Here is a 17,810-nt window from a genome sequence, read left to right on the forward strand (position 1 = left end):
CCTCAAACTTGGAGACCAAAACTGCACACAGTACTCCAGGTGAGGTCTCACTAGGGCCCTGTACAACTGCAGAAGGACCTCTTTGCTCCTATACTCAACTCCTCTTGTTATGAAGGCCAACATTCCGTTGGCTTTCTTCACTGCCTGCTGTACCTGCATGCTTCCTTTCAGTCACTGATGCACTAGGACACCCAGATCTCATTGTACGTCCCCTTTTCCTAACTTGACACCATTCAGATAATAATCTGCCTTCCTATTCTTACCACCAAAGTGGATAACCTCACACTTATCCACATTAAACTGCATCTGCCATGCATCCGCCCACTCACAAAATCTGTCCAAGTCACCCTGCAACCTCATAGCATCTTCCTCACAGTTCACACTGCCACCCAGCTTTTTGTCATCTGCAAATTTGCTAATGTTACTTCTAATCCATTCATCCAAGTCCTTAATGTATATTGTAAATAGCTGCAGTCCCAGCACTGAGCCTTGCGGTACCCCACTAGTCACTGCCTGCCATTCTGAAAGAGACCCATTTATCCCCATTCTTTGCTTTCTGTCTGCCAACCTATTTTCTATCCATGTTAGTACCCTACCCCCAATACCATGTGCTCTAATTTTGCCCACTAATCTCCTATGTGGGACCTTGTCGAAGGCTTTCTGAAAGTCAAGGTACACGACATCCACCGGCTCTCCCCTGCCCATTTTCCTAGTTACATCCTCAAAAAATTCCAGAAGATTATTCAAGCATGATTTCCCCTTCGTAAATCCATGCTGGCTCGGAACGATCCTGTTACTGCTATCCAAATGCTCCGCAATTTCGTCTTTAATAATTGACTCCAGCATCTTCCCCACCACTGATGTCAGACTAACTGGTCTATAATTTCCTGTTTTCTCTCTCCCTCTCTTAAAAAGTGGGATAACATTAGCTACCCTCCAATCCACAGGAACTGATCCAGAATCTATAGAACATTGGAAAATGATCACCAATGCGTCCATGATTTCTAGAGCCACCTCCTTAAGTACCCTGAAATGCAGACCATCAGGCCCTGGGGATTTATCAGCCTTCAGTCCCATCAGTCTACCCAACACCATTTCCTGACTAATGTGAATATCCTACAGTTTCTCCGTCACCCTAGGATCTCTGGCCACTTTGGACCCAGCACAGCCACTGTGCAGGCTTATGATGAAAAGATAGATCATCCTTTTTGCAACAGAGGTGATAGAAATATCATGTAGGAAGCAATTGCAGATGCTGGTTTCCAGTGAAGATGGACACAAAATGCTGGAGTAACTCAGCAGGTTAGGCAGCATCACTGGAGAAAATGAATAAGTGACGTTTCGGCTCAAGACCATTCTTCAGACTGAGTCGGGAGAGAGGGAAACTAGATGTATGAAAAGGTTCAGAACAAACAGAGCTGGTATCGATGACCAAGGAAAGGTGGAGCCCACAATGTTGGCTGTGGAAGAGGTGATAACGAAGGGATATATGGATGCAAGTCCAAAATCAGTTGGAAGTCAAGCACTTGAAGAACTCTCAGGGAGTTGGTTGGATATCATTTCCTTTCCAAAGTCCCATTAACGATCTTGGAAAGAGGGCAAATTTGGGCGGCACCATGGCGCAGCAGATAAAGTTGTTGCCACACAGCACCCAAGACCTGGGTGCAATCCTAGCCATGGGTGCTGTCTATGTAGAGTTTCCTCCGGGTGCTGTGGTTTCCTCCCACATCCTAAAGATGTGTGGGTTTCTAGGTTAATTGGTATATGTAAATTGCCTCCAGTGTGCAGGGAGTGGATGAGAAAATGGGATAATATAGAACTAGTGTGAACAGATGATCGATGGTTGGCGTGGAAGGGCCTGTTTCCAGACTGTATCCCCAAAGTAAATTACATTTAAATAAAACCCTCAGACTAGTATTTTTCCATCCATAACATGGATCTCTCTGTTCTGTAGTGTGAAAGCGTCTCCACTGATGCAATTCACTAGGAAATCAGAGATTGATACTTAATTCAATGGCTCATTCCAGTCATTCAAATATCTGTTAAAAAATCTGTCTGATGAATGGCCACGACCTGAACATCGCCTATCTATTTTCTCCAGAGATGCTGTCTGACCCGCTGTGTAATTCCAGCACTTAGTGTCTACCTTTGGTTCAAATATCTGTTTTTCATAGAGATAGTGGTACGTTTATGGAATGAGCTGCCAGACGAAATGGTTGAGGCAGACACATTTAAAAGATATTTATACAACTACATGGATAGCAACAGTATAGATGGATATGTGACATGGGTCAAGAAAATGGGATTAGCACAGATGGGCATCTTGGTCGACAGGGACGATGGGGCGAAGAGCCCGTTTCCATGCTATAATCACCCCATGACTCCATTATACATTGATTCTCAAACGATTTACATTGCACCAAATATGGGGTACTTTGTTTTGTACATAATGACAATGCAAACACATTAACAATTGTAGCAACAGCTCATCCAATCTGGGATTTTGCAACTAATTGTACACGGCATACTTTAGTACAGACTTCAAGATGCAGGAGGGAGAATCAAAAATTAGCATGAAGACCTTCACTTATGAGGGGAGAATGAAGAAACTGGAGTTGTGCTCCAAGCAGAGTCAGAGAAGCAGTGATTTGGTCGAGGTATGTGAGGAAACTAAACTCTTGAGCAAAGAAGCTGCAATTGTCGAACACTGAGGCTGGCGAGTCCCCTAGTTTTCGTAGTGCAAATATAATTACACAACACAGCAAAATGAATGGTCATAAAATATTCCAGCAACCTTTTCAAATGTCTGTGCACTGGAACAGAAACCTTGAGGAAACCTAAAGCTCCCTTGCATAGCTATAAAAAGGAAATTAAACTGCTCAGCAAGAGTTGAGCAAGAAATAATGTTTGAAGGATAATCTTCACAACTGCAAGGCACTGCCATTTCTATTCCAGCAATTGCACAGTTACTTTAAAATAATAGCTTTCTTTCCTCCTGTGTGTCACTTTTAAATGTCACAATACAGGTTTTATTGTGTGCCAGCTACTAGCTTAGAATTGTATTGAAGATCGGAGATTTAAGAGTCATCAGATCAATCCTATGCCTCCCTAGCCAACAGATCAGTTTGGGTATAGGATACCCAGTCATTGATTTCCCACCCTGTACACCCAGACACCCATCAGCTCTGTCCTCACAGGGACACCCAGGCACCATGGATGTCCCCCCCTTCCCTTTCATCCAGATGACCTACAGATCTGTCCGAATACGTACATCTAGACCTCCATCTGTTACACTCACCCGCTCCGTCTTGGCTCCCGCACTCAACAATTAGATCCCGGACCAAATCTCCGGCAATAAAACTTTCCATCACATTACCCAGCTCTTAAACGGTCACAAGATTGAATTCACAAGTTCTTTTCAAATCAAGAATAATGTCAAATGTTGCCAGACAGAAGCCACAAATGTGCCTATTAATGATTTCAATCTGAGCCATCTTGCCTCAGGTCATGGGATCAGGGCCCAGATTAAGTTATTTTATAAAAATACTTTTCAGAATGCCAGATAGTCTAGCTTTCATAGCATGAGACACAGGCATCAATCTGCACTGAAAGAACCATTTGTGTCTTCCTAACAGGACTCTGTCAAATGTCAATTTACCCTGTAATCCATTTTCCAAATTGTTGATGTAACATTTTGTTGTTAAAATCAGGGCATTCCTCTGATCTGATTTTACATTTGGGAAAACTGGTTGCTCTATCAGACCTAATGATACACTGAGAGAGACATGCAAGACAAAGAATTCAGGTATCAGCACCAAATGGTGAAGGAATAGAGAGGAAAAAATGAAGCCATTGAAAAACATAATTAGAACAAAACAAAATTGCTTCAATTGTCAAAAAACATCTTCACCACTGACTACATAATATCCAGGAAGTGGATACACAACGAGCCTCATCAAAAGCCAGTGTGATGTGGACTAGGTTACATCAACAGTACTCAATAGTTCTTAAGTCTCGAGAGTACTGTCCAGAGTCTGTTTAACCTTTCCATGTATGAGAATCCTTGCTCATCACCCTTCTACCACAACCCAAGAATCAACTTAGTGAAGATTTGTTGTACTCCCTATCCAAGGAAAAGTAAACTTGCCAGAGAGGGAGACCAGTTCAATACTCAATATTCAGATGCCATCCCACCCAACCACAATTGCAAGATGCCGTCTTTACACTTGTATTTAAATCCTCTTGCAACAAAGCCTAATGGTCTCTTTGCCTTCTTAATTAACTATTGCACCAACAGATTAGTTTAAGGACATCCAGCTCAGTTTGAACACCATTACATCAATTTCCCATCATTTCTTCACAATTTTCCACATTATATCCCATTTTCTTTGTCCTCATTGATTAATCTCATCTGCCCATATTCCCTTTGATACATCTGTGCATGCTCCTCACCACCCACATGGCTTTACAGTTTTATATCAGTAAATCTGTATACAGATTACGACTAGTACCCACATACAGAGATATGCTATGACCAACTGTGGCCCCAACAATAATCCCTGTGAAACCCAACTGTTCACAGCCCATCCCAAACCAACCCAAAATTGACACGTGCACATCAACTGTTTTCTATCCATTGACCCACTTTGATCCACCTAGTTTATTAATTCAAATTCCACATTCAAGATTCAAGATATCTTTATTTGTCATCCAAAAAACAAGTTTTTTGGACGAAATTTCGTCACCCACAGTCCAACAATAAGAGCAATAAAATAAGCAAATTACACAACCCCAACCAACACAAAACCCCCCAAAAAGAAACATCCATCACAGTGAGTCTCCTCCAGTCCCCTCCTCACTGTGATGGAAGGCCAGAATGTCTTTTTCTCTTCCCCTGCCGTCTTCTCCTGCGGTCAGGCTGTTGTCGTTGCCATGTTCCAGGCTGCGCCGGACGGTGAAATGTCCGCAACGGGCCGACCCAAGCCCCGCTGTAAGTCGGGGCGGTCGGGGCTCCCGACATTGAAGCCCCCGCCGAGCAGAGAAAATTCCGTGGCCTATTTCAGGCCGCGCCGGACGGTGAAATATCCGCGGCGGGCCGACCCAAGCCCCGCGATCCGGGGCGGGCGAACACGCTGCCGCTGCCGGAGCTCCCGATGTCGGCATCCACGCGGCCCGAGCCTAAGGCGAGTCGCAGCTCCTCCAGCCGCCTCCGAGGACGGCCGGCTCCGCTGATGGTGAGTCTGGTCCGCGGGCTCTGCGAACCAGAGCCCTGGAGGCCGCCAGCTCCAGGAGTTGGGCCGATGGTAGGCCGCAGCAGGAACGGAGACACGGACACATGTTCTAATCTTCTTCAAAATTTGATGTTATAAACTTCTTCCTAAAATACAACACATCTAATGGTTTACCCTTACCTATTCTGCTAGTTATAATGAAAAACATTTAAAAAAATTGACAAATGCGATTTCCCTTTTAATAAATCTCTACCAATCCTTTCATTGTTTTATTATTAGTATCCCAGTTACAACTTCCTAATGACAGATTCTGGCATTTTCCTAATTTTCCTAACTAATAGGACACTTACGTGTTTTTTTCTTTCCCTTCTTAAATAATAGTTATATTTGCCACCTTCAATCAGTGGAAAACCATAAAATGTGAGATCGGCAGACTTTCGCGATTTGGAAGACATCTATCATAGTTTACTGTATTCATTCCAAATAACAAGCCAGTTTGATTGAACTGGGTGGCAGAACAGATTTGATGGGCGGTCCTGGACACTTGCCTTATTGTCTCATATTATCCCAAAGGAATCTCCAGCCACTATTGCATCCTGAAGCTCAGTTCCTCAATCAAATTGTACAAAGCAAGCTCTCAGAAATAAATTGGATTTCTATTTAATGGTATTGATCAATGGATTTATATTAGCCAAAACACCAAAATTGTCCAGAGTTGTGGAATCATTTACATCTGGCTAAGGATTAAAGTCTCTGTTCAATATCTCATCATGAAGGTGAAACCTTTGACAGCATTGCAATCACACAGTATTTCAATGCAGCCAACAACTCTCTGCGTGGGACACAAATTCAAGATCTTTTGCACAATGGCAAACATAAAGCTGACAATCTACTTCATGACGACACCATACCAGCTTAACTCTGGAAGAAGCTCACTGGGTGAGTTAATCAGGTCAAGTGTATCTGGCTGGAGAGGACTGAATCCAGTGTGTGGGGTGGTGGTATTAACTATGTTTAGGACAATGATTAAGGGTTTAGATGAGGTGAGGGTTGACATCCTGCCACCTATAAAACAGAGAAAGACAGGGACCCAATACCAACAGCAGACGGGATGAACTTCTTTTGTATGTAAATTAAGGACACAATAACCAGGAAAAGGGTAGAGCCTATTTGGGGCAACATGGGCAATCTGTAGAACATAAAGGTGGATTCTAAATGAATACTTTTCAGTCAGTATTCAGAAAGAAAACATTGTCTTTGAAGAACCCAGCAATGGGGGAGGTAAAATACAAGAGCAAGAATCCTTGAACAAAGAGGAGGTACCAGATGCATTGGTGGCATTAAATGTGGATAGATTCTCATGGCCAGGTGAGATTTTCCCTTGGCTTCGATTGAGGGGCTATGCCTGACCTGCTGAGTTCATCCAGCACTTTATGTTTTGCTCAATCTTTTATTTTGCTAAACTCAAGCTATTGGAATTAGCCCTGCTCTGTTACAAGAAATTTGCAACAGCTGAAATGGGACAATAGAGACGGCAGCCTCAACAGTATACAACAATCAGAACTGCCCCCTCCATCGACTCCTTTAAGTCCAGGCTCAAAACCTATTTCTACTCCCTAGCATTTGAGGCTCTCTGAGGGGGCGCTGTGAACTGTTTATGTATGTGCTGTTATGTTTGTGTGCCATTGTATGTTCGTTTCTTAGTACCTGAACTGATGTACAGCACTTTGGTCAATGTGGGTTGTTTTTAAATGTGCTATACAAATAAAATTGACTTGACTTGACAATGACATAAGCTAGCTTTTCCTCATTGTATTCAATGTTAAGAAACAGACCTCTTGAGAGTCAAGCAAACATCTATCTATACACTAAAACTCTTGTTTGTTTGCTCCTGAACTACATGGAGGGGGGGAAGGGGGGATGGGGAGGGGGGGAGGTGGGGGGGACGGGTGGTGGGGAGGGGGGGCGGGGAGGGGGGGAACGGGGAGGGGGGGAACGGGGAGGGGGGGAACGGGGAGGCGGGGGTGGGGAGGTGGGGGTGGGGAGGTGGGGGTGGGGAGGTGGAGGTGAGCTTGAAGAACTGTATGATGCCTAACAGCTCTCTATGTTGCTGCTACATTATCATGTATGAACGTTGATGCGGGTCTGTCCAGCACTGTGGAGAAGACCCTGATGAGAAGAATGCTATCTGTCAGATATTCTTTTTCCATTAAGTACCCTTGAGGGTACTTTGAATTTTTGATTTTCACATGCTGAGATATTATTCTTACTCTGTGGCAGCGCCGGGTGTAACTCAGATGATGTGCTGTTTTCTTACAGAAGGAATGCAACACAGAGTGCTATTCTGCATCTTAATTGTGGCTGTGTTTGATCTGGCCAGAATCACTGCAGAATACTAGCTGTGGGAGACCAATTTGAAGCTCGTTTCTGTTTGATGTTAGACATCTGAAGATAAATAGTTGCTTAAACATTGCTATCTTTAGAAGCCAAAAATCATTTTTTAAATTTTACTTCAGATCTCCCACTTCCAGTGATTTGATTTGACTCTCGTCTCTTAAAATACTTCTGATTCTGCAAAATATGGCAGCATCTGTGCAATTAAATGTTTTTAAAGGCTCTTGGTCCCAAATGAAATGATTCCTGGGAAGTTTGTGTTGCAAGGATACCAACGTTAGAATCTATCATGTCCAAGAATTATCTGCTGCAAAAGGTGCTAGTGCTTGGCCGTCACTCAATTGTTGAGTACAAGATTACAGCAGATGCAGTTTCTCGTGTCTCCAAGAGATGAAATGACCTTGATACAGGCCTCACCTGAATTAAAGGCTATTCACGTTTCAGGATACAAGGCAGAATCCTTGTACATGGACGTACAGATGCAATGAAAATATTGTTTAGTTTAGTTTAGAGATACAGCTTGCATGCAGGCCCTTCGACCCAATAAGTCTGCGCCAACCAACATTCACCCGTATACAAGTTCTATCCTGCACAATAGAGGTAATTTTACAGAAGCCAATGAAGCGAAAAACCTGCTTGCCTTTGGAATGTGGGAGGAAACCAGAGCACCCGGAGAAAACCCACACGATCGCAAGGAGAACATGCAAACTCCGTACAGACAGTACCCATAGTCAGAATCGATCCCCGGTCTCTGGCGCTGTAAGGCAACTCTACCGCTGCACCGCCTTGTTGTAGGAGTATTGCAGACACAGACTTAGACAAAACAAAGACATATGTTATAATAAATCATCCAGTCTGTACGGAGTTTGAACGTTCTCCGTGACGCATGGGTTTTCCCCGAGGTCTTCAGTTTCCTCCCACACTCCAAAGACGAACATATTTGTAGGTTTATTGGCTTGGTATAAATGTAAATTGTCTCCAGTGTGTGTCAGATAGTGTTAATGTGCTGGGATCGTTGGTCGGTGAGGACTCAGTGGGCCAAAGGGCCTATTTCCATGCTGTATCTCGAAACTAAACCAATCTGCTGTTTTGCACTCATCGTCGTATATATTTTGCATTTAATATTACTGTTTCTCTGTGAGCTTCATTGGAATGAAGAATTTCATTGTACCCTGGAAGTCACAAAATGGCACCAGAAGTCCCAAAATCCTGGACAAAATTGCTTCACATAGCATTAACTCAATTTTTAACTTAAACTGCCAGATTATTTCAGCAGCATGCAGCCAGAAGATTATGATGACAATATGCAAGTGATGGGTGCATGGTAAGTGATAGTAGGAGACAGCGAGTGTGCAACCAAGTTAAGATGGAGATCTTTGAAAACAATAGAAATGAAATTATAGGATGAAAGCCCTGCCCTCCAATGCTCAGCCCATCCCTTATTCCCAGGACTTGGAGCACTTGATAGGAACTCGCGCAATCACAGGAAGAGCCTGCAAAATGCAGACATCATCGAAGGTCAGGTTGGAAGGCAGGCGGATGGAACTGTGAGGCAGCAGCTTTACTGGCTAAGCCGCCAATGAAATAGATCCATGTCCAACTGACTACTTTAATCATGGAGTGATCTATATCATTGATATTATGATCACTGCTTCCTGGATATTCCCTCAGTGATGTAACTCCATTTAACCTGGCTCACTGCCTAAAATCAAATCAGCCAAGTGATACAGAGATGCTTAGGAGGTGAATTGAGGGAAACTGCTGACCCAGGTAGGAAATTGTTGGAAATTGGATGAGCTGGAGATAACGAGGGCAGGGCTAATGGGCAGAATTTACACTGGTTGGATGGGAGTAGTGAAGTGCCACCAGGACTATGTTGGATTTCAACTATTCTCATACTTATTTAAGATAACGGGATAAAAAGCTACCTACCCCTTGATGCTGGTGACATAATCATTGGGGCTGTAATGCATGTTATTGGAAATATTAATAGGATGAAATCCATTTTTGCTCTTTACTCAATTAATGTAAATGGTTAAATGGAGGAGGAACTGGTCCTTTTTAAAGTAGTAAAAACGTTGGAAAAAAGGAAACCACAGATGGGGACAAAGTTAGGGCCTGGGTATTAAAGAGTGATTGACAGAAATGGAATGTAATAGAAAATATTAATGTACAGAATGCTGCGTTTACATACAGAGAGCTGGAATACAAGTCTTTCCAACCCGCAGTTGCCTTTGGTGCAATTCATGCATTGCACCACCAGGATGAAAGGTCGCTCCACGTTGGCACCAGCAGTCCATGGGAGGTACTGCACCAGGACATGATAGAAGACAGCGCCATCACAAGGCAGCTGATGGGTTCTGCAGATATTTGCTTGTTTCCAGGCAAAATTTCCTCTGCATCTGCAAAGGTGCCTTTCAAAAGAATGCAAATGAAATTGAAGTAATAAATTAAAGTGCAGGAAAATTAACTGACTTAAAGCCCAACAAGCACAACTATTGCTTCTGATATAAGACAAGTGGTCCTGCATGCAGCCTGCAAATGTCGCTTCTCTTGCACTATTATTTTTAATGAGATTTCCGTCACTGAGTAGTCAATGCCTTGCACAGTGTGTACAACTTATGTATTGTTTGTTTTATCTGTGCTGAATGTCTAAATGCCTGTGATGATGCTGCAAGTTTTTCATTATCCCTTTACCTCACCACACTTGTGCATGTGAAAATAAACTCATTTGAGAAGTGGATGAAGTTCATAGAGGTGTCAATAAAACTAATGTAGCCTCAAGAAAAGGAATGTTGTAGATAAGCCAAAAGCAAACACTTAAAACCCTTAACTTCCTATTCAACAACACCAACATCCAAGGTACTTTGAGTCATCGAGCCATAGAGTGTTACAGTATGAAAACAAGCCCTTCGGCCCAAATTGCCCACACCGGCCAACATGTCCCAGCTGACAGCCCATATTCCTTAAGATAAAGAAATTTCAAATCACTCTATATTGCTTTGGTGTTTTTAACACAAAGACTACTGATTTCATGACACAGCTGCAAGTTTTGAGATAAGTGTTCCTCCGAGATGGTCAGAGCACAATAGTTTTTCTAGGGGAAACTGTTCCAATTAAAATGACTTTATTGTGGCTTAATTGGTTCCTCCTCCTTATGAGAACCTGATCCAATGGAAATGTGCAGCTGATCCCAACATTGCTCTTACTTCCTAAATCATCTCACTATCAAATATACTGGGGCATGTCTGTGCAGGAAATTATATCCTTCAATGCCTCCAAGTGTCCTTTGATTGCCAGCTTTATGACAAACATGGAGATGCCATTTATTGAACACGGGTTGACAAGGACATTTGACCTCTGTTTCTGCACCACAATCCAATTCTCCTGGATTTTTCATTCATGAAACTCTGCTTAATGAAATCCCTTCCAGGAACGCAATCCATTCGTAGATCAAGGAATGAATGTTCTGAGTTTGAATCTATTAAAGAAAAAAAATGAACTGTTACCAGGAAGACTCTCCTCACAAAGAGGGATCAATACATTGAATCAATTTCCAGGTAGGACTGGAAGATAACCACGTGCATCTGACAATGGGATGGGTATTAGATGGTGGGGGAAGGGTGTATAATTGTAGAATTATCCTATATAGCTGAGCCCAAATAAGCCAATGGCCTCATTGATCATTGTCCAACTAGGCGTCATGGTCAAACACAATTTGCAAAACAACTGCACCAATCAGTAGAAACCAGTCCTTGCATCATTTCTATGCTGTACAACTCTATGAGAGTACAGTCTGTTCTGTCGTTTTATTGCATATGCTCTTACAACGTAGGAGGCCAAGTTAATGTTGGCTCTTTGAGCATTCCCATCAATGCAATTCACCCACTTATTTACCTGTACCTCATTCTCTCTTGTGAGGAAGAGACCTCAGATACCCTCGTGTCATCAGGTACCCTACCTTCCACCCAGAAACACGAGGGGTAATTTAACCGACCCGCACATCCATTTGTTGTATCGTGGGAAGAAACCATTGCATCCAGGGGAATCTCACGCAGTCACGTTGAGAAAGTGCAAAGTTTGCACAGAGATTACCCAAAGTCATGATTTACACAGGTCACTGGAGCAATGCAGCAGCAGCACCAACCACTGTATTGACCAATTTATGTCATTTACACCATAAATATAAGTCAATGGAGAGTTTAGGGTAGTAACCAAGAGATCACAAATTGGGAGCAAAATAAACTGCTGGAGGAACTCAGCAGGTCAGGCAGAAACTGTGGAAAAATGGGCAGTTGACTTTTTTGGTCAAGACCTTTCATCTGTGCTTCAAGATACTTGGTTCATCGGATGTCCTCTCTTGATAGTTTATTTTTTTACAAACAAATGCATGGTCAAGGAGATTGAAAGAAAAAAGGTTTACATGTAAAACACAGCTAACTTAATCATTTGGTTGAATAACACTCCTAACTTACTTACAGCATGTAATTTGATATTATGCTTTCAACAGGAACATGCTGAAGAAAAAAAAATGATTTGTCATTTTTAAGAGCCTCAAGGAAATTTTAAAAACCAAACCATGTCTCCAAAAAGAGAAAAGAAAATTGACTATATATTATAGGAAATCAGGCTGGCAGTCACTCCCAATAGGATATGAACACTGATTAGATTCCTGTAACTTGTATTATAACAAGTCAATTGGTAACTTTATTTTAGATGAATTCCTTTTGTAGTGCACATAAGCAATGAAATTCCTCGATATATATTCAATCCCAGGTTCTCATTAGATCAGTCACCCAAAGGCAGGTGGTGCAGGGAAAGACGAGCCTAACACAAGGTTGCACTGGAGTCAGGACTCCGAACTTGGGTAAAGTTGGGATTTGTACCTCACCCATAAAATAGGATTACCCTAGAATCATAATATCATTCCTCAAGGAAAGGCAGCTTCAACAGGAATCCTGATGGATAATCTTTTATTTTTTAGTAGTTGGCAGAGGCTGCAATGATGGCAGAGACTGATAAACATCTTTATTTATTTTGCTTCATAGCAACAATTTTAAGGCTATATCGAGTACTATACAGCAAAGACACATCAAGAACACTTGCATCTTAAGAAATCCACAAAAAGGCAAGTGCAGTCCCTTCGGTACAACTCAGTCTCTCTTTGGAGATAGCTGAAGTTCCTAAATAGTTTTTGTTTTCAAATGTTGAGTCACAGACAATCGGTTCATTAACTAGCACAATGTCTTGCGACGGTTTGATTCCCTGTTCCAAAGTTATCTCCTTGTTCAAACATCATCCCATTAATCATTGATTCTCATCTATTCTCTTCCAAAAAAACAAATTAGAATTTCAGTGCAATCAAAGATAAATCTGCACAGTATAGAATACATTTCCACTATTTGATCGACATTTCTACATCAGCTGTTTTGTCTTTGAAATGTATTTAAAACAACAGAAACTCTACCACTACCATGACTCCAAGTGCTGACTCACAGGCTATTTCCAATCTGCACTTCTTCATCCCATGGTGCAGAGAACCTCCTGAATGCAAGGAATTCTACATCTAGTAGTCATCCCTTGTCTTCCCTCCAACTCATCTGGCCATAGTAATAGTTGGAACTTGTGCAAGCAGCCTACGACGTCCCAGTCTTTCAGAAAAGCACCTTACCCATCAACTGGGACACGGCTAGGACCTGAATTATCAGCACACACTAGGCACAGTCAAGCCAGAGCTGGGAGCAGAGACACAGCAATGTTTGCTGCATTAAGGACATTACCCCAAGAATTGGATACCTAAAACTGACTGCTTCTCTTTCCACAGATGCTACCTTATCTGAATGTTATAGCGTGTTCTGTTTTTGTATGAAAAGACCTCATCTACTCTTCCTTCAGCCCACCGAAAAAGCAAAGCAGGGATGGGCATTTGTTTGTAGCAGACCGCCAAAGTGCAGGAACTCATTCATTTCCCAACAGAGACTTTCCTAGTAACTATACAGGTATGGTCCCAATGCACAAAGGACCTGACTCCTGTGGGCATTGAGCCACCGATCTCCAAATCTTTCATTCTGCAGCAACACGTCCCAATAACTGGAAGAATGCATTGCATTTAGTATATCTTTTTGAAGAGCTAGGTGCAGAATTCATAATTGCAATTCAAACATCACAACTGCTAGAACATCCAATAGATCAATACAAATCTCTGCTAGGAAGCAACACATGGAAATCTGCAAAACTTTTCTCCATAGCTCAACTGAAGATTTCTATCTTTATCTGACACAAAAGCATATAAAGTAAAACGCATTCGCCCCACAACGTCTGCTCTGCCATTCAATCAACGGTAGCGCAGCGGTAGAGTTGCTGCTTTACAGCGAATGCAGTGCCGGAGACTCAGGTTCGATCCTGACTACGGGTGCTGCACTGTAAGGAGTTTGTACGTTCTCCCCGTGACCTGCGTGGGTTTTCTCCGAGATCTTCGGTTTCCTCCCACACTCCAAAGACGTACAGGTATGTAGGTTAATTGACTGGGTAAATGTAAAAATTGTCCCTAGTGGGTGCAGGATAGTGTTAATGTACGGGGATCACTGGGCGGCACGGACTTGGAGGGCCGAAAAGGCCTGTTTCCGGCTGTATATATATGATATGATATGATAAATCATGACTGATCTTTCAGCACTACTTTCCTGCACTAAGCCCCATTTTGTTTGATCGTCTTAACATTTAAACATCTATCTACAATATACTCAGTGACCGAGCCTGTACAACTCTCTGAGCTGGCACAGTGGCACAACGGTAGAGTTGCTGCCTTACAGCGTCAGAGACCCGGGTTCAATCCTGACTATGGGTGCTGTCTGTACAGTTTGTCTGCTCTCTCCGTGACCGCGTAGGTTTTCCTCGGGTGCTCTATTTTCCTCCCACATTCCAAAGACGTACAGGTTTGTTGGTTAATTGGCTTCACTATAGATTGTAAAGTGTGTAGAATAGTGCTAGTGTGCGAGGATCACTGGTCGGCGCAGACTCGGTGGGCCAGAGGGCCTGTTTCCGCGCTGTATTTCTAAACGAAACTAAATTCCAAAGATCCACTGCACCGGTAAATACATTTATTCCCAAGCCTCCCCTGAATGACTGGCCTCTTATTTTGAAATCAGGACCCCTTGTTTCGAGACATGACAGTGAGGGGAAATATCAGCTCCACATCTACCACGTCAAGAAGAATTTTTTAGGTTTCAGTGACAATAGAGATGTAGTCTGACATCTTCACCTGGCCACTCCAGGAATCAGTGTGGTGAACCTTCGCGACACTCGCTCTGTTGCATGTTTCTTCTTTCTTGGGTAGGGAGACTAGACCGAACACAACATTTCAAGTGCAGTATCCATATGACTGGCACAAAATATCTTTACCCTTGTATCCAGATCTTCTTGCACTAAAGGCCAACACATCATTTGGCATCGTAAATGTTCGCAGTATGTATTAACTTCCAGTGATTTGTGTGCAAGGACCCCAGTTCTCTCTGGACATCGGTGCTTTGACTTTTTTATGTCAATGTGGATGCCTCACATTTTCCACATTGTATTCCATCTACCATTCACCGAGCCAACAAACCCCATAATCTCTCTTATGCCCTCACAGCCATTCCTGCCACCTTGCTTTGTATCATCAAATTTGAAAATCATTCAAATAGCTTGGGAACATCTGTGGCCCATCACTGACCCCTGCAGCATCCCATCAGACAGCCCAAAAATGATCCATTTATTCCAACTCTGTACCTTTTGTCCTGTAAACAGTCAATCTATATTAGTATATTACCCCCAATATTGTGCATCTAGCTTTGTTAACCTCTTGTGTGGCATCTGAGGCTCTTTGAAAGTGCAAATGCACCACATCAACTGATTCATCCATTCTGCCATGTTTAATTCACAATTTTACAGTCTGTAGGAGATCCATATCAATTTAAGCTAATCTATGCCTTGTAAAATTCTGCAATTCTCCCAATCCTTCGGCTTACGCCATTTGTTTGCAACATTGCAAACCTATTATTTTGATTGAGTACAATCCTAACTTTTCTTGACAGCGGTAGCTGGGCCAATATTTCCAATATGCATTACGGGGAAATATCTTGCTGGTTTAATGTAGTTAATCTTTTAACGAATGCCATTGCTGGTTTACTGTCACACTTTGTAATATATTTTCCCCAATCTACCATAACCAACTCCCACCTTGTATCTTGGTAGTTTATTTAGATGTAATACCTTTGCTTCAAATTTAATTAAATCATATTCAATCTTTACATAAAATTATCACATTACAATCCCCAGACCCATCAACAACCAGATCCTCATTTAACCCTTTCTCATTAAACAATACTTTATCTAACATAGCCTGCTCCTCCAATAATTTCTCAACATGCTGATTAAAAAACCCATACTTTAAACACTCCGTGAATTTACCTTCACACTATTTCAGCTCAGTTCGCTGTCTGAATCTGTATGCTTATTAAAGCTCCGACAATTATTGTAACAACTTTTCTATTTTAGACTAATGGCTACATTATTACTGGAAGAGGACATATACATCTAAGCCCCTTGCTGTTATCCAAGCCCATCCAAAATTATTCTCACCGATTTATAGAGCCAAGATTTCCCTTCCCATCAGCTGAATTAACATCTATGACCCAAAATGAGTCACAGGTCCTACCAAACAGAAAAGCCTCCAACACAAGGTATTCTTCCACAATTCATATCCTCATCTCGATGCTAATGGCCATATCATTCAGTTGACCATCAATTTTTCCAGTAATCAGTTTCACACACAAGAACAAATGGAAAGGCAATCAGTCTCTTTAAAACATATAACTGACTCCCACTTGAACCAACCTACTTTGTTCCCACCCACAAATCCAATTTTTGGGCACAGGCCCAAGCCATTTACCCTGTCACAGCTCCCAGGGAAATCATTGAACAGGTGGTAACGTGAGCTGACTTTTGCAAGAGTGAAGGTCAATAAGTTGTTGACTTCTTTACAGCATTGTCCCGATACTCTGACAAATGAAAGAACAGCATTTATTTCAAAACTTCCACAACCTTAGGACACAGTAATATGCCTGACTGAGGAATTTCTGAAATGTACTCAGGAAGCAAAGTTGCCAATTCATGCTCAGGAAACTCCCACAGAATGTAATATGATTAATGATCAAAGAAGAAATGAAATAGAAAAATGCTGAAACATGCAGATCAGACATTATCTGCACAAAGGAAGCAGAGTTAAAGGTCTTTCATCAGAACTGTTGAGGGATTTTCTTATCGAGTCCACATCACAAGATTAGAAATTGTTCAGCCAGAGCTGAACACACTTCTTGGCATCTGCAAACAATGGCATCTTGCGCTTCTTGTGCAAAGTGATGGAAAGATTAGTGGAAACAGGGCCGTGACATGAACGCTCTTTCCTTGACCCCTGTTGAGGGATAAAGGACTACCAGAAAATTTCTCCTGCTCACCTTAAAGAAGTCAGATTTATCTTTCACATCCACCAGTGAGGGCAGAGGTCTCATGTCCGAGACGAGATGCGTTACTCTGCCAAGCTATCAGGCGACATTTGACACTACAGTGCTGGAGAATTGCTCTCACAATCCGACTCAGATGGAAGAATGCTATGACCTGAATCCAAGATGACAGATACTCTCAGAGGCAAGGGATGTGTCTGCTGTGCTTGCCTGATGTTTGCTAAAGTACAGACTGACAGTATGTGACTGTTTGATGGTCCATGTGATAGAACACATTTCACTGACTCCCTCGTCAACCAAAGAGCATTTGAAATGGCACATCAATGGTATTTTTCTGCTGGCTCTGCTATGCTGGGTTGATGAAATTGGAAAATTAAGAACAAACGAAAACAAATTTAGAAATGATAAGATGCTAAAGACTGAGCATGAGGCATGTTCTACCTGAACTCTTTATTAGAGTCACTTTCCCTGTGTACAATAAATTTTAAAGAAAGTTCAGGCTTCCAATCGACCTTTGAAAGCACTGACACCATTTTACAGTGCTTTGCAGAAGAAAGGAATGACAATTCGGCACAACTTCAAAAGATATTGTTCATCGCTCCCGGAGACAGGAAGCAAGTAGGGGTACTCGGATGGGAGACACTATCTGCAGATCATCACACATGAAAATGTTTCAGTTATTTCA

General features: G+C 42.2%; 1 protein-coding gene across 6 annotated transcripts in view; it reads right to left on the minus strand.

Moving 5' to 3' along the window:
* Positions 1-17,810, minus strand: part of LOC144603565 (contactin-1-like) — a 421,240-nt gene that overhangs the window by 343,004 nt on the left and 60,426 nt on the right. Inside the window, exon 3 of one of the 6 annotated variants that reach the window (XM_078416953.1) lies at positions 10,984-11,106. The exons of the other annotated variants lie outside the window; for them this stretch is intronic. The gene's annotated coding sequence lies outside the window, so the exon portion shown is untranslated. The remainder of the gene's footprint in view (positions 1-10,983; positions 11,107-17,810) is intronic. 6 annotated transcript variants of the gene reach the window in all.

The sequence above is a fragment of the Rhinoraja longicauda genome, chromosome 20 (assembly GCF_053455715.1).
Source record: "Rhinoraja longicauda isolate Sanriku21f chromosome 20, sRhiLon1.1, whole genome shotgun sequence".
In the NCBI taxonomy this organism is placed as follows: domain Eukaryota; kingdom Metazoa; phylum Chordata; class Chondrichthyes; order Rajiformes; family Arhynchobatidae; genus Rhinoraja; species Rhinoraja longicauda.